Genomic DNA, 23,054 nt, shown 5'->3' with positions numbered 1-23,054 from the left:
TAATAAGAACATGACACACAAGAAGCCGTGTCAGTGCAGCTCACGTCTACCCGGCATGGATCAGAAAGGGTCAGGGTTAGGTGGGTTGTCAGACAAGGAATGAGGCTCTGGTGAAGAAGATGATTACCCAGCCGTTCCTCCAGGGATCCCCTCACCCCCATCCCCTGCCTCAAAAGCTCCCCATACAACTCCACAGCATGTGGGGGGAGGGGGCACATGTACATGTATGTGGTGGTATGTGTGGGCTGATATGGGCTCTGTGTGTGTGTGTGTGTGTGTGTGTGGTGTACAGTGGGGGGGATTATGGTATTTGTGTGTGTGACATACATGTATGACGTGTGTTGCGTGGATGTGTGTTCAGGATGTATATGGGGTGTGGCTGGTGTGGGTACTGAGTGCAGCCTCCAACATAACCTGGGAAGCTCAGAGATTAAAAATCTTCCAGAATCTCATCAACCAAACTGCTATTTACCTTCCTGCCAGCCCTGAGCAAAGGAGCAGGGAAGAGACAAAAAGAAATATTGCCATTTCTTAGGTTCCTCTGCACTCCCTTTTTCTCCTCCTTTTTACTCCCTGAACACAGGTCACATGGTGACCTTGAGAGTAGAGGTGACTTGACATTCTTATAGCAAGCGGTTCAGGCCATGCAGGGGGAAAAAGGATATTTGTCTACTTTTTCATTGGCTAAGGGGGAAAAAATAGTTGGTAGGACAAGAGAGAGAGAGAGGAAAGGAGGGAGAGAGAAAGGAAGGGAGGGAGAGAGAGAGAGAGCGCTACAGACTACATAGCTCTGGAGAGTCTGGTGCTCTCCAGGTAGGAAACACGTGCAGAACACCCAGCAGGCCCAGAACTGACATGGAAATGAAGCCCAGGCCTTTCCAGGTCTGAGTGGGGTCCAGAATGCATCCTTTGCTTTTGGAATTTTGAGCCCACACAGACCCCACCCATTGGCAGGGGGCCTGGCGTGAGGCCCGGAGGCTGGTTTCTAAACACAAACTCCACTCTCGCTGGAATAGCCAGGCGAGGGCCACGAAAGTTATGCAGGCTCATGTGGCAAGCCGGGGGCGCATGTGCCCGCATATTTTGGGCCTTCCCTCAGCACACGGGGACTGCTTGCATGGAATGACCCGGTGCCACTGGACCAGGGACCATGTTGTTTTTAAAAACATCATTTCCTGTAATAGGTTGAGAAAAACGAGAAGTCAAAAATGGAACACACAAAGTGCCAAAAACACTCTCAATATTCTGCAGCCAGAGAGGACGAGATTGTCCTCAGACTTCTCTGTTCAGCCTCTTCCTGTGGGCATCAGCCACCCATAATGGCCAGGCAGGGCCAGGCCCAAGCTTCCAGAATAGATGGAGTTACTCCGAAAGCTGTTCAAGGACCAGTGAGAGAGTAAAGGAGAATGATGCGCACAGAAAAGAGAAGGGAACCCTCACATATTGCTGGGGGAAATGCTAAGTGACACAGTTACTCTGGAAAAGGTGCGCAGTACTAGAGATTGAACTCAGGACCCGGTGCCTTGCCACGTGAGTTCTGGCTTTTTGTTAGTCAATTGGACATAGCACTCAATCCTCAGATCTCAGCCTCCTGAGTCTCCTGTGGTCTGAATTGTTTCTTTCAAAAAGGGCTGTCTTGATGGGTAGGGATGGAATCGCAACATATGAAAATGATTGAATAACAACATATATACTTCCAAAAAAAGAAAAGGAAAGAAAGAAAGGAAGGAAGGAAGGAAGGGAGGAAGGGAGGAAGGGAGGGAGGGGGAGGAGGGAGGGGGAGGGAGGGGAGGGAGGGAGGGAGGGAGGGAGGAAAGGTGGTTAGCAAGGCAAACAGAGAACTACCCCCAGAGAAGTGAACAAACAATAATTTATAGAAACAGTCAAAGCAGCCCTATTCCCAATAGCCAAAACATGAAAATAATTCAGATACCTATATTAGCAAATGCATCAATAACATGTGATGGAGCAGCACAATGGAATATTATTCAGTCTAAATCTTGAAGATGTGATAGCAAGTCAGGAAGACATAAAGGACTCACATTAACCAGATGCAAGTGGCTCATACCTATAATCCTAGCTACTCAGCAGGCTGAGATCTGGAGATCCCAGTTCAAAGCCAGCCTGAGTAAACAAATCTGAGGAACTCATCTCCAATTAGCCAACAAAAAGCCAGCAGTGGAGGTGTGGCTCAAGTGGTAGAGCACCAGCTTTGAGCAGAATATCTAAGTGCAAGCATGAGGCCCTTGAGTTCCAGCCCCAGTATGGGAACAACAAACAACAACAAAAAGATATGGTTAAATAGTAAGTCCATTTTTGAATACCAGAATAAGCAAACTCATAATGACAGAATACAAGATTGTGGTCACTAGGGGCTGGGAATGGGGGAGATGGAGAAATGAGAGGTGATCCTTGGTGGATGCAAAAATTGAAGAGACTTTTAAGGGCTGGGAAGATGGCTCAGTAGTAGAGTGCTTGCCTTGCTGCATGAGGCCCTGGGTTCCAATCCTCCGCACCACATAAGCAGAAAAAGCCGGAAGTGGCGCTGTGGCTCAAGTGGTAGAACGCTAGCCTTGAGCTGAAGAGCTGAGGGACAGCGCCCAGGCCCAGAGTTCAGGCCTCAAGGCCAACAAAAAGAAAGAAAGAAAGAAAAGAAAAGAGACCTTTAAAAATGAAAGTTTCTTTGCAACTTGGCTCTTTTCCGAGTTTGCAGATTCTGTCTTCTTGACTAGAAACTTGATTGAAATGGATCAAAAGATGATTTTTTTTTCCAGATCTTAGTCATTCTATGATCTCAGAATTGCCTCATCTGGAAACAAGCAACATCACATCTGAGTTTGCAGTGGAGATGTCCATGCCCAAGGAGTAGCCCAGTGATTTGTGAGTCTCATCCAAGTCCCTATGGACTTGAACATGCAACACATGCGCCCAGGCCACAGATGTCACCCCATCCCTCCCCTCCTCAGTCCTACAGGGTGAGAGATAGGGCATGCTTCTTTCCTTCCTGCAGAAGAAGACACTGAACTTCGGGATGAGGGCCAGTGCCGAGCTGGGGTCACATAGCTTTGGTATGACAGCCTCCAGCCCCTGCACAGCGAGCCTCTGTCCCTGGGTGTGTGATTGCTCATCGTACACCCAAAGTTCAGAACCCCTGGCAGAGAGCCTCAGCTGGAGCCCGGACATTCTTCCCTGGGTCTCCTGTGCTCCACGATCAGATAAAACTGCTTGCATTACTTTCTCCAGTTCTGCCCAGAGGGAGATGGCTGGCCTGCCCAATGGCAAGCCTCTTTCTTCCTCTAACTTCAGTCTGCTGGCCATGCCCTTTCAAAAAATAAATCTCAGTCAGGTGCCAGTGGCTCCCGCCACTGTAATCCTAGCTACTCAGGAGGCTAAGATCTGAGGTTCGCAATTCAAAGCCAGCCGGGGCAGGAACGTCCATGAGATACTTATCTCCAATAAATCACCAGAAAACCAGAAGTGGCGCTGTGGCTCAAATGGTAGAGCGCTCGCCTTGAGCTGAAGAGCTGAGGGACGGCGCCCAGGCCCAGAGTTCAAGCCCCACGACCGATGAAAAAATAAAAAAAAAATTAAAAAATCTCAAGAACTCAAGTGCTCTAGACTGAATTTGTGAAATCGATGTGTGTTAAGTATATTGAGCAGAATTTGCCCCCCTCCCCAGAAAAGTGAATTAATATTTTAATCCCAAACCTGATTTGGAAATAGGGTCTTTGCAGAGGTCACAGAAAGATGAGGTCATGATAGAATAGGATAGGCTCCCACCCAATGAATAATAGTGTGTGTGTGTGTGTGTGTGTGTGTGTGTGTGTGTGTGTGTGTACGCACACACACTTGCCCATCCTGGGGTTTGAACCCAGGGTCTGGGTGCTGGCCCAAAGCTTTGTGCACAAAGCTAGTGTTCTGCCAGCACTACTTCCAGATTTTAGTGAGTCTGGACTGTCCAAGGCTGACTTGGAACCATAATCCTCAGATATCAGTCTCCTGAGTAGCAAGGATTGAAGTAGGGAGACTGAGTCTAAGTAATACTGCCTTGTTCTCACAAGCCATCCTGACGCCTAACTGGATGGTGGGAGGCTGTCCACCCAGCTTCAAAGACCTAGAGGTGAGACAAGCCATCCTTGGCATTGCAGGGGCCTGGCTCAGTGGGCAGAGTGAGGAGGGCTCTGTGTTAGACATATGCAGATGCATCCTGTTTAGCCCCAGAGATGATATGCAAATATATCGTGCTGTTAAGACCCAGAGAGAAAAGCCCTGCTCCTGGTGCCTTTGTTTATGTTGGGGTTTTGTCACCACCCAAACATGTGTTTTTTGTCTTTAAATGCTTGGTGCAGGCTTTGTTTGTGGCTGCTGGTCTTTGAGACAATAATCCACCATGCAGACCCCAACCCTCTAATAAAGACTCCCAATTTGACCTCTCAAAATATGGCTTCTCTGTTTCCTCATGACTGAATTTGTATTTGAGATACAACAGGATTACAGGCATGAGTCACCAGCACCCAGCTCTAATGACTGATGTCATCTAAGAAGAGACACCTACATGTGGAAGAAACCCCAGGCCAAAGGTAGTGCTTATGGAGACAGAGGGACAGCCGTCAATCAAGGACTACCAGGGAATGCAGCTATCATTAGAAAGTTCCAGAATCCTTTCCTAGAACATTCATCATGAGCAAGACCCCTAGATTTTGAGTATAATGTATAAAAAAAAACTTCTGGAACATTTCAGTTTTTAGATGTATAGATTATAGACACTTATCCAGTAAAGTCTATGCAATTATCTCCAAAGCTAAAAGCAATTCTGAAATCTAAAATACTTCCAAACCAAGCATTTTGGATAAGAGATACTCAATCTATAATCAGTTGCACAAGCCCTAGAAAGGTAAAATAAGAAAAGATGGTTCTGAGAAGGAAAGATCATAAACCAAAGCAGGAATCCAAAAGAATTACATTAATCCCTGTGGAGGACATGTCCCACTGGCCTCATCATCTCCTACTGGGCTTCTCCTTGTAACATAGCCATACTGGGAGGAAGGCTTCAAAATCATAACATTGAAATTATAACAATATCCCAGATGATTAAAAGCAGAGTCTCAATGACACATTGACATACCCACACTCATAACTGAATTAGCCAATAGCCAAAAGGCAGAAATAAACATCTTTGGGTGAATGGATAAAATGTGGTTGAATACTATTCAGCCTTAAAGAGGAAAGAAATTCTGAAACATGCTCTCACGTGGATGAACCATGAGGACATTAGGCTAAGGGAAATAAGCCAATTACAAAGGACAAATATCATGTGATTCCCCTCACATGCAGTCCTAAATAGTCAAATTCATAGATATAGAAAATAAAATAAATGATGGTTGTTGGAAGGAGCAGTTAGGGGAGGGAGAAGTGGGGAGTTATTTAATTGGCATATAGTCAATTTTATACAATGAAGAGTTCTTTTTGCATGTTGGTTGCACAGCAGTGTGAATGTATTTAACACTGCCAAACTCTTAAAAATGGACAAGATAAGGTGGGTGCTGGTGACTCACACCTTTAATCCTAACTACTCAGGAGGCTGAAGCATGAGGATCAGGTTTTAAAGCCAGCCTAGGCAGGAAAGTCTGTGAGAGTTTTATCTCCCATTAGTCACCAAAAAGCTAGAAGTAGAATTGTGGTTCAAGTAGTAAAGTGCTAGCCATGAGCAAAAAAAGTTCAGGGACAGTGCTCAGGCACTGACTTCAAGACCCCCAAACTAGTGTGTACATGTTCACACACACATAAAGTATACATGAAAGTAATTTTTAAAAATATTATGGGTATTTTGCCAAAGGTTTTTTGTTTTTTTTTTAATCCAGGGTCTGGGAAGGTGGCTTAGTGGTAGAATGCTTGCCTTGCATGCATGAGGCCTTGGGTTCGATTCCTCAGCACCACATAGGCAGGGGAAAAAAGCTAGAAGTGGTGCTATGGCTCAAGTGGTAGAGCACTAGCCTTGAGCTGAAGAGCTGAGGGACAGCGCCCAGGCCCTGAGTTCAGGCCCCAAGACTGGCAAAAAAAAAAAAAAAATCACCTTTGGACCACCATGTGATCAGGCCCAGACTCCATCTCTGACCTTATTTTCTCTCACATCTCCACCCCTGCCCCTTCGCACCCTCAACCTTCCAGGTAACTCTTTTTCCATCCAGAAGCTTCCCCTTCCAGATGTTCTCATGATCCACCCTCCCACCCCCACCAGACTCTGCTCAAGGACACCTTTGCTAACTCTAACACCCTCTAGTGATGACACTTCCTGCATCTGACAGTACTATGTTTGTTTTCTTGTCTTCTGCAACCATGAAGAAAGGCTTCAAATCAGGACACCCAGACAGATGGCGTCAGCCCAGCACCACCCTCATTTGCTGTGTGACTTAGGCCCGGAGTCCTCTCTAGGTCTCACTTCCTGGTCATATAAAAGGAACCAGGCTGGTAGCCCCTGGGTCTCTCCTTCTTGTATAGCCTAGCAACTTGGAAATTTGTCATTCATTTCTGAGGGGGCTGGGAAGGTGGCTCAGTGGTAGAGCGTTTGCCTTGCATGCATGAGGCCCTGGGTTCGATTCCGCAGTACCACATAAGCAGAAAAAACTGGAAATGGAGCTGTGGCTCAAGTGGTAGAGTGCTAGCCTTGAGCTGAAGAGCTGAGGGACAGTGCCCAGGCCCAGAGTTCAGGCCCCACAACCGACAAAAAATAAAAAATTCTGAGGTTTTTAGGTCAAACTTCTAATTGGTCAGATTCCCTGTTGAAAAACAACTCTACCCAGAAGTAAAACCACAATGACTGATGCCCTGTCAAATCTAAATGGAGTGGAGGAGAAGCAGAGATGCAGAAGAAGAGAGAAATGTGCTTATTCTTAGAAAAAGAAATTTGAATCCAGAGCATGGTGTTAAGACTTGCATTGCTCAGAATGACCAGGCGCTGTGTTTTCCAGGAGACCGGAAGTTGTCATGGCCCAGGCATGTGGATGATATTAGAAGAACGGAGCCCCAACCTACCAATAAAAGCAAAGCAAACTCCACCTTCAGATAGCCCAAGAGAGGGTCCCAAGGACTGGACATGGGGGTTGATGCTGTCCCGGGGGCAGTTCCTATGGTGGGCGGGTGGATGCACCAGTGTGTGCCAGCCTCCCCCCTAATGCCCACTGCTGACTCACAGCCACTGGGGTACAACAGGAAGCTGCACACCCTCCCCGGTACCACAGTCCCAGAGATACACAGGGCAGCATGACGCTCAGCGTGTGGCTGTAGGAAATTTACCAAGTGGACCTAGGGGACTGGAAAGAGTTCATGTGCTTTTCCAAAGAAGAGCCTGAGGGTGCTTGGCTAAAAATAGGTGTGTGTGTGTGTGTGTGTGTGTGTGTGTGTGTTTCCAGCAGTTCTGGAAAGTTATAAAAGGCTGTGGCCCTCCCTCCCATCACCACCTGCACACTTCCTCCCCCAAATTCTTGCACATCTGGGTTAATCAGTTCACACAAGAAGGGGGGAAAGTGAGAACCCAAGTTTGGTCATCCTCCCCTGCCCCCTTCCGCCCTCTCCCCCTGCACAAGAGGAGGGAACATTGCGTGTAAAGTCTATGCTAACCTCTACAGTCCTTATGTCCCTGTGCTACATAGCCAGAGAAACTACCATTGAAAATGGAACTTTTTTTTACCCAAAAGGTCAAAAAAAAAAAAATTGTGGCCTCACCACCATGTTGCTGCTCATCTCCCGTTAACACAAGGGGGCTCTGTGGCCTTCGTTTCCTGAGAACCTAAGAGGATGTGAAATCACTCTGACCCTCCAAGAACGCCATAGCACAAGGAACAGGAGTGGTGGATTGAGGAAGTGATGCTCACTAACAGGATGTCACTTCATTGAACACTAAGATATGGTGATTTCACACAGATCGCTGGGGCTGCTTCTTGAATGTGATTGAGGGTCGCCAAAGAAGGAAGTGAAAACCATGGAGACTCATTAGGTGATGGTGGCAGATTACTCTCATGAAACCAAGTCGTGTGTCCTCTGCACATGCCTCAGAGATGTCTGGTGTTGGACATACTCAAAGACAACTAGACATACAAGCAAACATGATACCATGAATGAGAGGACCCACACAATTCACAAAGATTACAGATTCATGAATTATTATGTGAAGATGAAGATTTGTTGACTACTGCATTCCAAGATACAGTTAACAGGTTCAAAAACTTGAGTGAAGAACTGAAAGCTATAAAAGTGTCATATTTGCTAGGCATCAGTGGCTCACATATAATCCTGGCTACTCAAGAGACTGACATCTAAGGATGATGGTTTGAAGCCAGCCTGGGCAGAAAAGTCCATGAGCCTAATTAACTATCAAAAATCCAAAAGTGGAGCTGCAACTCAAGTAGTAGAGTGCTAGCCTTGAGCAAAAAGCTCAGGGATAGCATCCAGGTCCTGAGTTAAAGCCCTAGAACTAGAATACACACACCCAAAAAGATAGCACATCATTGATCAAGATGCACTGTGCATTGTACTCATAAATTTGTATATTCAGTTGAAATCTCTTTATACAAATACCTTAAGGATAATCAAACTGTAAATTCACACACAGTTTATATAAGAAAAAATTCAAAAGAACATATAGATGTGAAAAATAGAGTAGATAAAATTAAAGACCAAATAGTTTTAACTGCAATTAGACACAGTTGAAGAGAGAATTTGTGAGCCAACATTTAAACAAAATAAACTAACAAGATTATGGAGAGATGGAAAAATTAAAGCAGAAGAAAATAGCACGGTGACCTACTATTCCTTTTTTGAAGGAGCAGAAGAAGTTAAGAAAAAAGGCAGACAATTTGAATATATAATACTGGCAAGGAAAGAGAAGAAGGAGGAAAGTCAGGAAGGGAGGGAAAGCATTGAAAGCAGCCCAGGGGCTGGGAAGGTGGCTCAGTGGTAGAGCGCTTGCCTCACATGTATGAGACCCTGGGTTCGATTCCTCAGTACCACATAAACAAAAAAAGCCAGAACTGGCTCTGTGGCTCAAATGGTAGAGTGTTAGCCTTGAGCTGAAGAGCTGAGGGACAGCGCCCAAGCCCAGAGTTCAAGCCCCACGACTGCCTTGAAAGAGGCCATGGTTCATCCACGGATAAGCAGTGCACAGACTTCTTAAAAGCCACACGAAACCAGAAGAGAGTGCCATAGTCTCTTCCATTTGCCACAAGGGAAACCTAGTCCTTCTACCCATGGAAAACAACCTTCAGGAATGAAGGTGAAATGCAGACGTTTACAATCCCCCTCCAACACACACACACACACACACACACACACACACACACACACACACACACACACACACACACGAAAGAGCTTTCTCCACCAGCATATCAACATCTAAAAGGAAATGGAAAATAACCCCAGATGAAAGATTAGAAGTGCAAGAACAGGAATGTGAATGAAAGACATGGTAAGTGTGGTCATGTGAAAATGTGACTGGGTTGTCACCTGATCAAAAGTGTTTGGAACTCTCCAGGCCTAGACTCCAATGGTACCAAAGAAAGAGACTTGGAGAAGACTTCAAAAAACAACCTCAGAAAATTCAGCATGGACCAGAGGGGGATGTTACCCAATCAGGGAGATTCACAGAAAGCAAACTCTGGGTTCCAAATCTGAGTCAGAAATGAAAAAGCCTAGAGGATAACTGTAATTGCAACACAGCTGATTCTTCCTTGTATAGCTGTGTGTGTGTGTGTGTGTGTGTGTGTGTGTGTGTGTGTGCGCGCGCGCACGCGCATGGACGTGTGTGTACACATGCATGCACACATGCACCTGGTAAACAGGAGGAGAGAAAGGACTGCAAAAAAAAAAACATTGAATTCTGCTCTTCCCCAAACTCTCCAACGGGAAGCATAAAAGTACTCAGTACAAATTTGACCAGAACCAGTACTTGTAATGGGATGTTCCAAGAAATCTCTTGTGAGACTGAAATGATGTATGCTGGAGCTGTGTTTACTCTCCCTAATCTGCTGGACATCAGATGCAAGCAACACACACACTGTAATGCATGGACAGCCACCACCTGGGCCAAGCATTGGGCTGGGGGCTCCCATGGCATATTACCAGATAGGAAAAGAGCAACGTTCCAACTTGAAATACAGTTTCCACTGAACTCAGATCACTTTTATACCATCAAAAATCTAAAGATATTCAGTTGAACCTTTGTTAGCCAAGGACTGTCTGTAATTTTCCAAAAAAAAAGATACCATGAGTTCAATTTTGTACATGTATTTTTCTCTCACCACGTTTATATTTTGCAATACAACATGTTCTGTCCAGGTGTTCCCTAAAGTAATGGCCTTCCTTCCAGAAAAGTGTTGAGAGAAACTAAAAGTATTTGTGAGCCCTGTTAATCACAGAATGGGAGTAGAATAGATTCAAGCAAGGGTCTGAGTGCCCAAAATCAAGCTCAGAGGATGCATCTTGCAGGTGGCAAGAGCAAACAGATTACTCACAGACTCTGGTTACATTGTTGCCATCATCTATCCATGGGGCCTGTTTCAGGCACACATGTTGCATTTTCTTTTTCACTTTTAACTCTGCTGAAAACCCTAGAGTGGAAGATCAGAAGGATGCCTCACTTAACAAGCAATCCGAGGTAAGGGATTAGGCATGGCTCAGATGCTACTGATTAATGAATGAACCAAGCTTCTCTTTCTTGCTTGCTTTTTTTTTTTTTTTAAGTCAGCTCTTGATTTCTTTTTTTTTTTTTAAGACAAGGTTATACTATGTAGCCCAGGCTAGACTCAAACTCAGATCCTCTTACCTCTGCTGCCTGCATGCTTGGATTATAGGTGCACTACAGCCAGTTTCTCTTACTGTCTTAAAGTTGTCAATGGTATATATCAGTCAGCTTTCCATCACTGTAACAAAGTGCTGAGACATCTTAAAAAAGAGGAAAGGTTTACTTTGACTCACAGTGTTGGAGGTTTAAGTTGATGGTTGGTTGGCCTTGTTGTCTTGTGGACTGTGGTAAAAGTGGCTCACCTCATGGTCACCAGGAAGCAAAGAGGAAAAGATGGTTGTTCCACAATCCTCCCTTGAACATCTGCCCTCAGTAACCTATGACCTCCCACAAGACCCTGCCTCTTAAGGGCTCCTTCTCCTTCTAGTATTATCAAGCTGAAGTCCAAGCCTTAGACACATGGGTCTTTGAAGACATTCCAGATCTGAGCTACGGCAAAGAACCACAAGTCTCTGCCCCTTCATCTTCTGATGGAAATTTGCTGTGAGATCCACCTGCAGCTGAGCTGTTTAGTGTTTTCCTACATACAAAACATTCCCAGCTACTCAGGAGGCTGTGATCTGAGGCTCACAATACAAAGCCAACCCACAAAGGAAAATCCAAGAGATTCTTATGTCCAATTAACTACCAAAAAGCCAGAAGTGGAGCAGTGGCTCAAATGATAAAGCACCAGCCTTGAGTGAAAAAGGCAAATGAGAGCATGAGGCCTTGAGTTCAATCCCCAGTACCAATACAAAACAAAATTATTTTAGAAAAAAAATTCCATCATTTCCTACTTGATATAGAAATGTTGACCTCATCTAACTTTAGTAACGTGTAGGTTGATATGTAAATACCTATCTGGTTAAGTTACTGCTTAGATATAGCACCATGGCATTATCTGAGAGGTTAAAACATATCCTGTTTCCTTCACTGTAACAAAAAAAGAAAAGAAAGAAAAATGAGAAACAGAGACCCTAGCCAAAAGACAACAAGCCAAGTAAAAGTTAATGGCACAGTGTTTTAATATCCATTGTTGGCATCTTTAACAACTTGAACACACTAACCAATGCTGAGAAGTACAGTTGGAAAGTACTCTCTGGTTGATTAGATTTCCCCATTCTTTTACAAAGCTCCCCTCTCAAAAAAAAAAAAAAAATCTTATCAGTTCTCGTAAAAACAACAGAAGGAAACAAGCATTTTCTAAACCCTTAATCCTATTCCTACCTAACCTCCTTCCCTAGGTCTGTCAGGCTTCCTCTTCCTCTTAACTCCATCTCCACCCTCAGTTTAAAAGCCACCAGCACACTTCTATTGTTGCCAGGAATTTCCTTCAGCTGGGTCCCCAATCTTCTGTTATAATCAGATGTTGAGGCAGGGGTGAAGACCATCTTGGGGGTTGGTATAGAGTTGAGGTAGAAGATTAGTGATGGTCGAGGTAGTCTCCCTCCACCCAAATGCCATACACCAATCTTCTGTGGCACCAGAGGATAGGAGTTTACATAGTACAGTATAGCATAGCACAGCATAGCACAACATAGGATAGCATATCTAGGGACCATCCACAAATTCTACCGTCCTGAGCTAAAGGACTTTGCTGAAGGAAGCATGCTTCCTTCATTAATAACATGTACTGGCAGAGAACCCCAAGGCATCAGAAGAGTAGGAATCCCCATAGCCCAGCCATAAGAATGATCACTTTTTTGCACATTCCTAGTTTTGCTCCCCCCCTCCCCCCCTCCCCCCCCCCCCCCCCCCCCGCAAGCAACAATTTGTTGTTACTAGATATACGATTCTGCAACTAATTCTGCATCCCTGTCCCTCTTTTTCTAGTTGTTCTCTTGGAAAACTCTGCTCAAATTTCAATGAGCTGAGAAATTACTAATTTAAGTTCAACTAAACGCTCAGATTTCCCAGATTTGCTTTGAACAATCCACTGGACATTCACTATCAGTTCCATTTTAAAAAATAAATAAATAAAGCAGTTGCCATAGGGAGGCTCTGTTGGGCTGGGGCGGGGGAGGGGGGGGGGGAATGTCTCCTGGACTTCACAGACTGCATGGTGCTCCCAGCCTAGCTGGAAAGAGGGCTGCAAAGTGCATTATAAATGGCAAGAGGATTACAAGCTAATCTCAAGGCCCAGCTGCTGCTGCTGCTGCTGCTGCTGCTGCTGCTGCTGCTGCTGCTGCTGCTGCTGCTGAACAAACTGAAGCCAGAATGAGAACCAAAGAATATACAGGAAATGTGTCTGGAAATAATAATAATAATAATTGCATGATGGCCACACACACAATGGTGACCAAGTTTGGTTTTAATTTCCAAGTTCAGATGGAACATCCATTCATTTTTATTATGTGAGGTTGAAGCAGTAATGGTTGGGCATACAAAGAATTTCCTGTAGATTAATATGAAGCTGGAAGGAGTTGATAGACTTCAGCAGTGATTTTGGCTATTAATCCAAGTCAGTCATTCATTAAACCCTCAGGAAGTTTTCAGAGCCAAATCCATTATAATTATTATGCACTGAAGCCCTGGTCCCCAATGAGTAGATGGCTACTTTTCTCTCCAGGATGCTCAGAGTATACGTCAGCCAGGGAGCTTGAATCATTTCCCAAATTACCTTCTGGTTTGTGGGGAGGAATGGCTTTGTCCAACAGGCTTGCTGCTGAGAGAATCCAGCAATGAGCCCTTCTGAAAGGTAACCACTGAGCTTGCCTTTGCTAAAAGATCCTGAGTGGATGGAGCAGGCTGCTGGTTATCCCCCAATTTCTGTTCCTTTCACCCTAACCAGAAAACCTAAAACACTCGAGAGCCCAACTGTTAGCTTTGTTTCATGCACACAGTAATTTAAAATACCTTAGAAAATTGTCCTCAGACTTGCATCTAAGATGTATATGAAGCATAATTGGATTTTGGATTTAGATCTCATTCTATCCTCTTTATTTTCCATTGTGTGGATGCCAATATCCTAAAATCTGAAGGAATCCAGGCCAGGCATTTTAGTTGGATTATCTGGATAAGGACTACATTTCCCAGACTCCTTTGTATAGGGGTGGTCATGTGACAAGGTCCTGTTAGTAGAAGGGATAGAGGTGACATCTTTATCTGGCCTGAAAGAATTGGTGGCATTCTCACTCCTCACTTTCAGACCCTTGCCTCTCCCTCCCCCTTTCCATTGCTAGAAGAGGACAAGAACTGCAACCAACTCCTTGGAATCAATGATAGTAATGAAGTAAGAAAAGTTGCCCTCCAGTGGGGAGCAATTCTGGAGGAGGAGGTGAGTACAGGAACTGCCCCATGCTGGGCATGGTTTTCACTAGCTATTGCAAGTTCAGACAATGACTTACTTCCCAGTGTTTCCCTGGCATAAATGGCGACAATTTTATCTACATGTCAGGATGCTGTTATTCCTAAGCCTCGGGACTATGGAAGGCTTATATAATGGTGAAGCGCACTCTCAGTGTATAAAAAACAGGGTTGAAAGGGTGGCTCAGTGATAGAGTGCTTGCCTTGCATACATGAGGCTCTAGATTCAATTCCTCAGCACCATATAAGCAGAAAAAAGCCGGAAGTGGTGCTGTGGCTCAAGTGGTAGAGCTCCAGTCTTGAGCTAAAGCACCGAGGGACAGTGCCCAGGCCCAGAGTTTAGGGCCCACTACCGACCAAAAAAATAATAATAATAATTTTTACTAGGTTTGGTGATACACATCTATAATCTTAACACTTTGAACGGGGGCGCAGGATTGTGAGTTGGATGCCAGCCTGTGCTACATAGTCAGACTATGTCTCAAAAAAAAAAAAGAATCTAACTCCTCAGGATGTCAGATAAATATTTGTTGAATGATAATGCATGATCAGCCTTCCTTCCATTCAACTGAACAACCAACAACTGCTTATCTTGTATCTGCTTTGCAATTCATCACATTCAACATTCATTAATGAACTAGTTACTGATAGCCCACTACATGCCTGGCATTCAGGTACTCCCTGCAGGGCCCAGTGTAAAACTGAAAGGGTAGGAGCTTATTAGGAACTTCAAGACATGGACCACAAAGCAGACAGCAGACAGTGTTCTGGGATCGGAGAAGCACTTGCAGCCTGTGGAACCAGACAACACACAAAATACAGTCATCCCTTGCCACCTTCAGCAACTAGCCTCGGGACTCCCATTGGGTGTAAAAACCTGCAGGAGCTTGAGTTCCTCATCTAAAGTGGCACAGTGTTTGCATATAACCTACTTATATACTTTACCTTATCTCCAGATGGTTTTTAATGCTTAGTACAATGTAAGCACCATGTAAATAGTGGTTTTCTTGTATTGTTCAGGCCACCACAACAAGAAAAATGTCTGTATGTGCTCAGTACAGATGTAACAATTTTCTCTCAATATTTTCAAGCTGAGTCTGCAGATGTAGAACTCACAGTATAAAGGGCTGACTTGTAGGCACAGAGTTTCAATGTGTAAAAGAAATGCATCTATAAATCAAGAAAAGCATAAAATGTTGAGGTATTATGAATTTGTTGGGTGTGTTTTTACTACTAAAGGTGGACATATGCTTACTCAGAGAAGCAAAAAATTTGAGCTAGAGTCTAGGTGCATGTTCCTAGCTGAGACTGACCAAGAAAATACTAATATTCTGAGACTGACCAAGAAAATACTAATATTCCAGCTCTTATACTATTAATTCTTCTCTTCTTGACAGTAAGAACCAGAAAGCCTTCTACCAGTGAGCTACACTCCAGTCCACCAGCTATTTGGTGTTGATTTCACTGTTCACCATCTAGTATCATGAGCTTCTAAGCTCAGAATGCTGTGATGTGCCTGAGGAAGGAAATACCTATTAGATAGACAAGCCTCCATCGGGCACTTGATAAGCTACTGTTGGCTGTGGGTTCAGTATTGATGAGTAAATAGCACGTAGCAAATGGGGGGAGCGTCTCTGAGCAAAAAACACAGAGCCAAGTTATGTATTGAAGATTTGTGGAAAGTGCTACCCAAGACTCACAAGAGCCCTATCCTGTACTTCCTTAGGATCAGTGGCTCAGTGTTTGCTAAATCTGGGATTGCAAAGAATGTGAATGATTTGTATTTGCATGCACTGAATGACTAAAGGAAAATGGATAGATGCCCCCCAGCTCATTTTAGGGGAGTAATGAGGTAACCTCTCCTTACTATAACTACTGTGGGCGAGGCACGAAGGAGCAGCCTGAGCATTAGCTCTCTGGTGGCTGAAGTGATGCCCTGAGCACGCTGCCCTGGGCCGACCTCCGAGGGTGTGTAAACTCTGTTACTGCATGCAAATCATGAGATGTGTTACCGAAAGAAACAGAAAACTAGTTGGGAACTCTGTAATACAGCATCAGAGGTATACTTAATGTCTTCAGAACTGCTTTACGGTGCTTCTGGACCTACTCTGCAGAGAAGAACAGAGTCCATCCTTGACAACACCATGAGCCTCCTTGGAAGAGGACCCAGGAAAAGATGTCAGAGCTGAGAACTTGTTACAGGACTACTAGTCCACAGAGAAGAGAGGAATAGTGTGCGTAGGAAGGCTTCTCAGAGGAGGTGCGTCTGAAGTGACAGCTGAAAATTCACTGGACAGATGTAGTAAGCTTTTTATTCTAGGCAGAAAGAACCATGGAAACCAGTGCTTTCTGGGCTCTTTTGATCAAAACCAACAGTAATAGATACATTTTACACCCCCTCACTGAAACAATCCTGACCCTAAAGTCACACAATTTTGGTTTTGTGTTGTATTCTTTGCTCTGTCCCTTTTTGTTCTATTCTGTATTGTTTCATTCCAGTTTTCTGAAATGCAAGTTCAAAGCAACTCATATGATTTCACCCTCCATTAATGAGTTGCAATCTATTTGTTGGTGAGAAAAGGCAAGGACGTAAGATGATATCTGCTAGGCTTTTGAAACAGAAGCAGTCTTGCTAATAATGGCTCTGTTAGTCAGACTTACTGTTAATGTAACAAGTACCTAAGAGAAACAGTTTCAGGAGGAAGCAGGTATTCTGGTCCACGAGTGCTGGCTCTGCCCTTCTTGAACTTGTAGAGAGGCCAAGCATCAAGACAGAAGGGCTTAGTGGAGGGCTACTCCCTGAATGGAAGCCAGGAAGCAGAGAGAGAAGACTGGAAGGAAGCAGGGCAAGACATATCCTTCAAAGACCGGCCTCCAGTGGCCTAGCTGCTCCAGCTGAACTCCACTGCCAGAAGCTTCCAGAACTTCCTAACACCTCTAAGACTTGAACGCATGAACCTGAGGTGGACATTTCTTAATCAAACCATAAAAAAAAAGGCTCATGTTCTTTAAACTGTTCTAGTCTGTCAAATAATATTACATTTGTTCCGCCAAGAGCGCCTTAGAGTGAAGTGATATGCTACTTGTTTCGTAGTTGAAGCTTTAAAGAAAACAGGTTCTTTGGCCATACCTTGCGAGTAAGTAGAACTTGAATCCAGACAGCCTTGCTTTTAGCCCCACACCAGCATACAGCAACAGATTGGGGCTGGGCATCTTGAGATCTTGTAATTTCCATCTAAAGAGCACTGATAGTTTTTATTCCAGAATAAATAGAAAACTGTGGAAGTTTTAGAGAAGTCTTAGTAAGAAGTCATGCAACATTTGTTTTCTCCTTTTTTTGTGTGCAAAAGTGGGTTTGAACTCAGGACCTGGTGCTTACTGGGTGTGCACTCTACCACTTGATCCGTGCCCCCGGTCCTTTTGGGCAGGGTCTATTGTTGAACTGACTTCAGACTCTTCAGTCTTTCTACCCACGCCTTCTGCATGGCTGTACCACAGACACTCACCCTCCTGCCCAGCTCATTGACTCAGATGAGATTCTCATTAAGTTTTTGCCAGGGCTAGCCTCAAATCATGATCCTCTGATCTCTACCTCTAGAGTTGCTGAGATTACAAGCCTGAGCGATACATCCAATCACAACTTCTTTTAATTATCACCAGGAATATTCTAAATATATGGGATATAATAATAATAGAATTGACTCCCACATATCTATTGTCTGGTTCTTTCATCTTACTGTGTTTGTTTTATGTTATCTCTTAAACAACAAATAAGCCAAGACAGGTGTGAGTGGCTCACGCCTGTAATCCTAACTACTCAGGAGGCTGAGATCTGAGGATCACAGTTCAAAGCCAGCCTGGGCAGGAAAGTCCATGAGACTCTTATCTCCAGTTAACCACCAGAAAACCAGAAGTGGTGCTGTGGCTCAAATGTTAGAGCACTCACCCTGCACTGAAGACTCAGGGACAGTGCCCAGGCCCAGAGTTCAAGCCCCACGACTGACAAAACAAAAAAATAAAAACAAAAACCTATTCATTATATTCAAACTTGGTTTTTGTAAACAACTTAAATATGGCTCTTTTTAAAATCCATTATGACAATTTCTGATTCTTAACTGTATGTTTACGCCATTTACATTGAATGTAACAATTGCTTTGGTTGGGTTTAGATCCATCCTGTTTTTTATTTGTCCCTGCAGCTTGTGTCTGCGCTCCTACCTTAAGAGTATTTGAGTTTTGGGTAACATAATTTTTTAAGTGCTTCTCCAAATTCCAATATTCATGGTCTACCTTATTTTACCGTGTCGCATTAAAACAGAAGCCTTACAACCACATCGTGTTCTTTACCTCTGTCTTTAGGTTATAGTTAGCATATTTATATACCTATCTACATTTAGAAGCCCACCAACGTTATGATTTTTGCTGTCAATACTCATATATTGAAAGAACTTCAGGCTGGGTGCCAGTAGATCATATCTATAATCCCATCTGCTCAGGAGGTTGAGATCTGAGGAGCCAGACCAACTGTACCAAAAGACACGACTGCCTCCAGCTGGTGTTGGTTGACGCTGTGGTTTGGATGTGGTTTATCCCGTAATGCCGGCACTTGCTTGTCAGTGTAGGATTGTTGGAGGTGGAACCCTTCTCTCGAGATGGCATGAGTCCTTGCAGGGACGCTGGGTTCTCTCACAGTGGATTATTATGGAGAGGTCGGCTCTTCTTCCCACCTTCTTCCCCATGGGCCTGCTCACTGCTCTTGCACACATGCCCATAAGGTGAAGGTCTAATTGCAGCCACCTGATGTTGACCTTCCCTGCCTCTTTCCTTCATAAGCTTTCCAGCTCCAGTCATTCTGCAATAGCAACGGGAACACCAGACCAGGGATACTTCCAGCTTTCTGATGATGATGATGAATCTTCACGTAATTGTACAAAGGGGTTTCAATGCAATTCAATATATCAGCTTATAAATACAACGCATCTTGACCAGTGTCACTTCTTCTACTGTTCTCCTCCATTTCTCCCAACCTCAGTTATAACCCTCAAGATAGCTGGTTCCATTCTCTCTCTCTCATGCGCGCGCGCGCGCGCGCACACACACGTTAAATATCATGACTGCATCCACCCATCCATCCTCTCTCCATTTGTCACTCACTGCTCCCCTTTGTCTATCTCACTATCGCCCCTGGCAAAATATGTCTCAGGTTCCTGGTGTTCGTTTTGCTAAACTACACACTCATTGTTCAGAGGAGTTATAACAGTGGAATCCTTCTACTGAGTCCAGCTTTCCTATAAGGGAAGGGATTTTTTTGAGACATGTGTTTTACCGGCACCAATCATTTTCAGTGACTGTGCTTGAAAATCCAATATAAAAAAAAAAAAAGTCTCCTTCAAATAAGAGATCCCACTCTTCACTGCTTCACAGGAAGTAAGCATGAGATGTAGCTCTTGCTTAACAGCTCAGAGAAGTAGTAACAGAAATTATGATCGAGATTCAGAGGCCAACCAAAACCTGGGGCACATGCTCAGCTTGGCCAGACCACAGGTCAAAGTCCCACTTGATCATCACCCAAACCGAAAGTTGCTCTTGCCAGTCTTGGTCAGCTTTTTAAGAAGGGACAACTAGACAGATGCCAGTCGCACATGCTTGTCATCCTATCTGCTCAGGAGGCTGAGATCTGAGGATCATGGCTCAAAGCCAGCCCTGACAGGAAAGTCTGTGAGACTCTTATCTCTCAGATAAACTACTCAGAAAAAATCCAGAAGTGGTGCTGTGGCTCCAGTGGTAGAGTGCTAGCCTTGAGCACACAGAGGCTCAGGGACGGTACCCAGGCCCTGAGTTCAAGTTCCAGGACTGGGGTGGCAGGGAGTGACACCAGTCCATTATAGGCCCCAACACCAAAAGGGCCTTTCTCAAGTTTAAGAAAGGCAACAGATATACAAGATGCAGAAGACAGTCTGTTAGTCCAGGTGTCTAAGGAGTTGGTCATAACCCAGGCCTATCACCTAGCCTTTGGCAGTGCCCAAACAGCCTGCTCTGCTTCTCCACAGTGAGAAATGGAACAATTAGACCTCCTTATCCACTGAGCCAGATGGCATTTTAAATGGCTTCCCAGCTGGGGCTCAGCTGTGATTCACCATTTAATACCCACCACAGCCCAAGCTAGTGTACATTACCATACTCAACCCTCCCAATAGCCCGTGAGACAGTTCTTATTGATGTCTGCTACAGGTTGCATGCAGCCTCCCCAACTCATGTGCTGGGAACTGTTAGTCAGCCTCCTGCCGCCACCGCACCATGCCTGAAGCAGACGGACTCGACGGGAGGAAAGGTTTACCGTGGCTCTTGGTTTCAGGGGTTTCAGGCTATAGATACTGGAGCCTGTGGTGAGATAGAACTTCCAGGCAAGGAGCCGTGGTAAAGCAGAGATGCTCATCACAGTGGCCAAGAAGCAAAAGGAAAGAGAGGAGGCTCTGGGTGCCAAGCCCCTTCAAGGACACACCCCAGTGTCCTTCACCTAGGTCCCACCTCCTAAATCTTCCCCCACCTCCCAACAGCACTAAGACCATGCCTTCCACATTTGGGCGGGTCTTTGGAGGGCCATTTAAGATCCACACCATAACAGGAAATCCCCAAGAGCTTATCTCAGTGGTATTTGGATGTGGGGCCTTGAGACGATTGGCTTCCAATCCTGCCTTTATTACTAGATTAGTCCACTCATGGACTCAGAGTCATCTTGGAAGTGGCTTTGTCATTAAGGAGAGCTCTCTCTTGGGCATGTTTCCTCTGTCTGCCATGCTGTGATGCACAAGAAGGCCTCTCCAGAGGTTGAGCAAACACTGGCATCATGAGCTGGGACTTCCCAGCCTCTAGAACCATGAGCTAAATTAACCTCAGTTCCTTGTAAATTATTCAGTCTTCAGTATTTGGTTACGGCAACATAAAATAGTCCTAGAGAACATGGCTGTCAACACCAGAGGCAGTAACTCACCAAGATGCCAGAATGGTGGAAGAGGCTTTGGTTCTAGGTCTGTCTAGCTCTTAAACCGATAGTCCTTCCGGTCTGTCACAGTGTGCCTGCTTCTGGCCCTTTACCAGCGCATGGCAGCCTGCTGTCTCCCCATAGGAAGCAAAAGGCACAGACAGGGAAGGTGCCCGGGTGGAGACTACTCCCAAATGGCCTTTCTGAAACAAAACTGCCTCAGTGAAAAGCCTTGTCAACAGCAGCCTCCAGCCTGGAGGCACCGGGCTTGCTCACCTCTGAAAAGAGGCTCCCTTTGTCCACAGCTCCCTGTACACAAACAATAACTCCCTCCCCAGAAGACCACAGCACAAACCGGGATAAACAGAACAGGACATAAATAAGATGCTGTATGGACAGAGAAACGGGAGGGGGTGGCGGATGATTGAAAGGCAGGACCCCCCAGGATGGATTGGCAAGAAATATTTGACACGCAGACTTGGAAATTGTACCTTCAACGACTTCGATGAGGAGCGTACACAAATGGTTCTGGATTTTCAACTACGTCATCTGCTCTGTCTTGCAACCAAACACAATATTTGTGCTTCGTGTGTTGTGCCTTGGTGTTTTATACACAGCAACACCTGGCCCAGCTCCTGTCCTGGGGATGCAAATTAACCTTTTCCTGGCGGGGGAGAGGGGAGGGAGGGCGGGGGAGGGGAAGGCTTGTGCTCTGCAGGCCAGGCTCAGGCACTGACATTGCTGGGCATGATGGATGCTGCCAGTGCTGTTGCTTAGCAACCCAATACCCTTCAAGACAATCCAGCAGCCTAGCTGGCTCGCAGAGGCAGGCAAGGCTCGGTTCACATGGCATCGGGCAAGGAAAAGATAATCATGGTGTTTGTTTTCCAGTTATTAATAAACATTCTTCCTGGTTCCCCATATAGATCAACATATCTGAGGGTCACTCGAAATCCTGCACTAGATCAGGGCTGGAAAAAGCCCAGGGGTTTTTGATCACCTCGCGCTCGGCTTCAGAAAGTAGTGGAATTTTACTGGCTCCTCTTAGGATGCTTCCTGAATCACAGCCTCACGGCAACATAAAGACATGACTCACCAGCCTAGCATACCTTCAGATCTTCTGTTTGTCGGTCTCGTCATGAGTCATGAATGCTTCAGTTTTCTTTTTTCCCCAAAAGTGAAACACTTGACATTTTCAAATGGGCACGAGGGGAAGGTATTTTTTTTAATTAAAAAAAATGTGATCTATGTGAATCTACTTTGTGGCTTTGTGTGCAAGTGTGGGAGAGGGGGAGGAGGTGAGTAATGGCTGCAGGAACAGGTAAACAGGAGCGCTTTTCTGCTAGGCGTCAGTCACGTGGAAAGCCAGCAGAGTGCCTGGAAAGGGGAAGGGGGGGGGAGGGTGCCGTGTGGGGGATGGGCATGCACTGAGGCTGGGTCTCTGCCTGGACAGAAGCTGCTGACCAACTTCACCTGTCAACCACACACCTTCCATTCCTTCTCAGCAGCCCTGAGCTCCCTCCATCCCCCAACAAAGAGGTCAGCTTTGAGGGGGTTTTGTTTAGTTTGTTTGCAATCATCTTCACCATGTCAGGTAACACTTTAAAAAATAAAGAAAACTAGGATCAAAGGCCAGAAAAGAGAAGTAGATCTTGTTGGACCAAACAGGTGGTTGGTCCCAGGATTCGGATTCTAATTGTGACGTTCATTTGCCAGACCAAACTAGAGTCTGGTGACTCCTCTTCTCCAAGAGGGCCTCAACCCCTTAGCACACAGGCTGTCTCCCCCCACCCCCACCCCTCAAAGTCAGGCATCCTTTAGGTGTCTCTGTATCACCATCACTCAGCATCATGTTAGACATACAATAGGTGCTCGATGCATGCTGTCTGTTTGCTTGGAAACGTGGATAAGTGAATGAATTAATTAACTAAATCCAATTAACCTCCTGTGACCCCTATTTGTTCCCATGTTGAACAGGATGGATTGGAT

General features: G+C 45.1%; 1 long non-coding RNA gene across 1 annotated transcript in view; it reads right to left on the bottom strand.

The window, feature by feature from the left end:
- Positions 1-21,628, bottom strand: part of LOC122114295 — a 78,189-nt gene extending 56,561 nt beyond the window's left edge. The window contains exon 1 of the long non-coding RNA XR_006148555.1: positions 21,557-21,628. This is a non-coding gene — a long non-coding RNA (uncharacterized LOC122114295). The remainder of the gene's footprint in view (positions 1-21,556) is intronic.
- Between the last annotated feature and the right edge of the window lie 1,426 nt (positions 21,629-23,054).

Source organism: Dipodomys spectabilis, unplaced genomic scaffold, assembly GCF_019054845.1.
Source record: "Dipodomys spectabilis isolate Male_0828 unplaced genomic scaffold, ASM1905484v1 ptg000107l, whole genome shotgun sequence".
NCBI classification, from domain to species: Eukaryota; Metazoa; Chordata; class Mammalia; order Rodentia; family Heteromyidae; genus Dipodomys; species Dipodomys spectabilis.
Note: the sequence above shows the minus strand (reverse complement) of the source record. Positions and strands in the feature narration are given on the sequence as shown.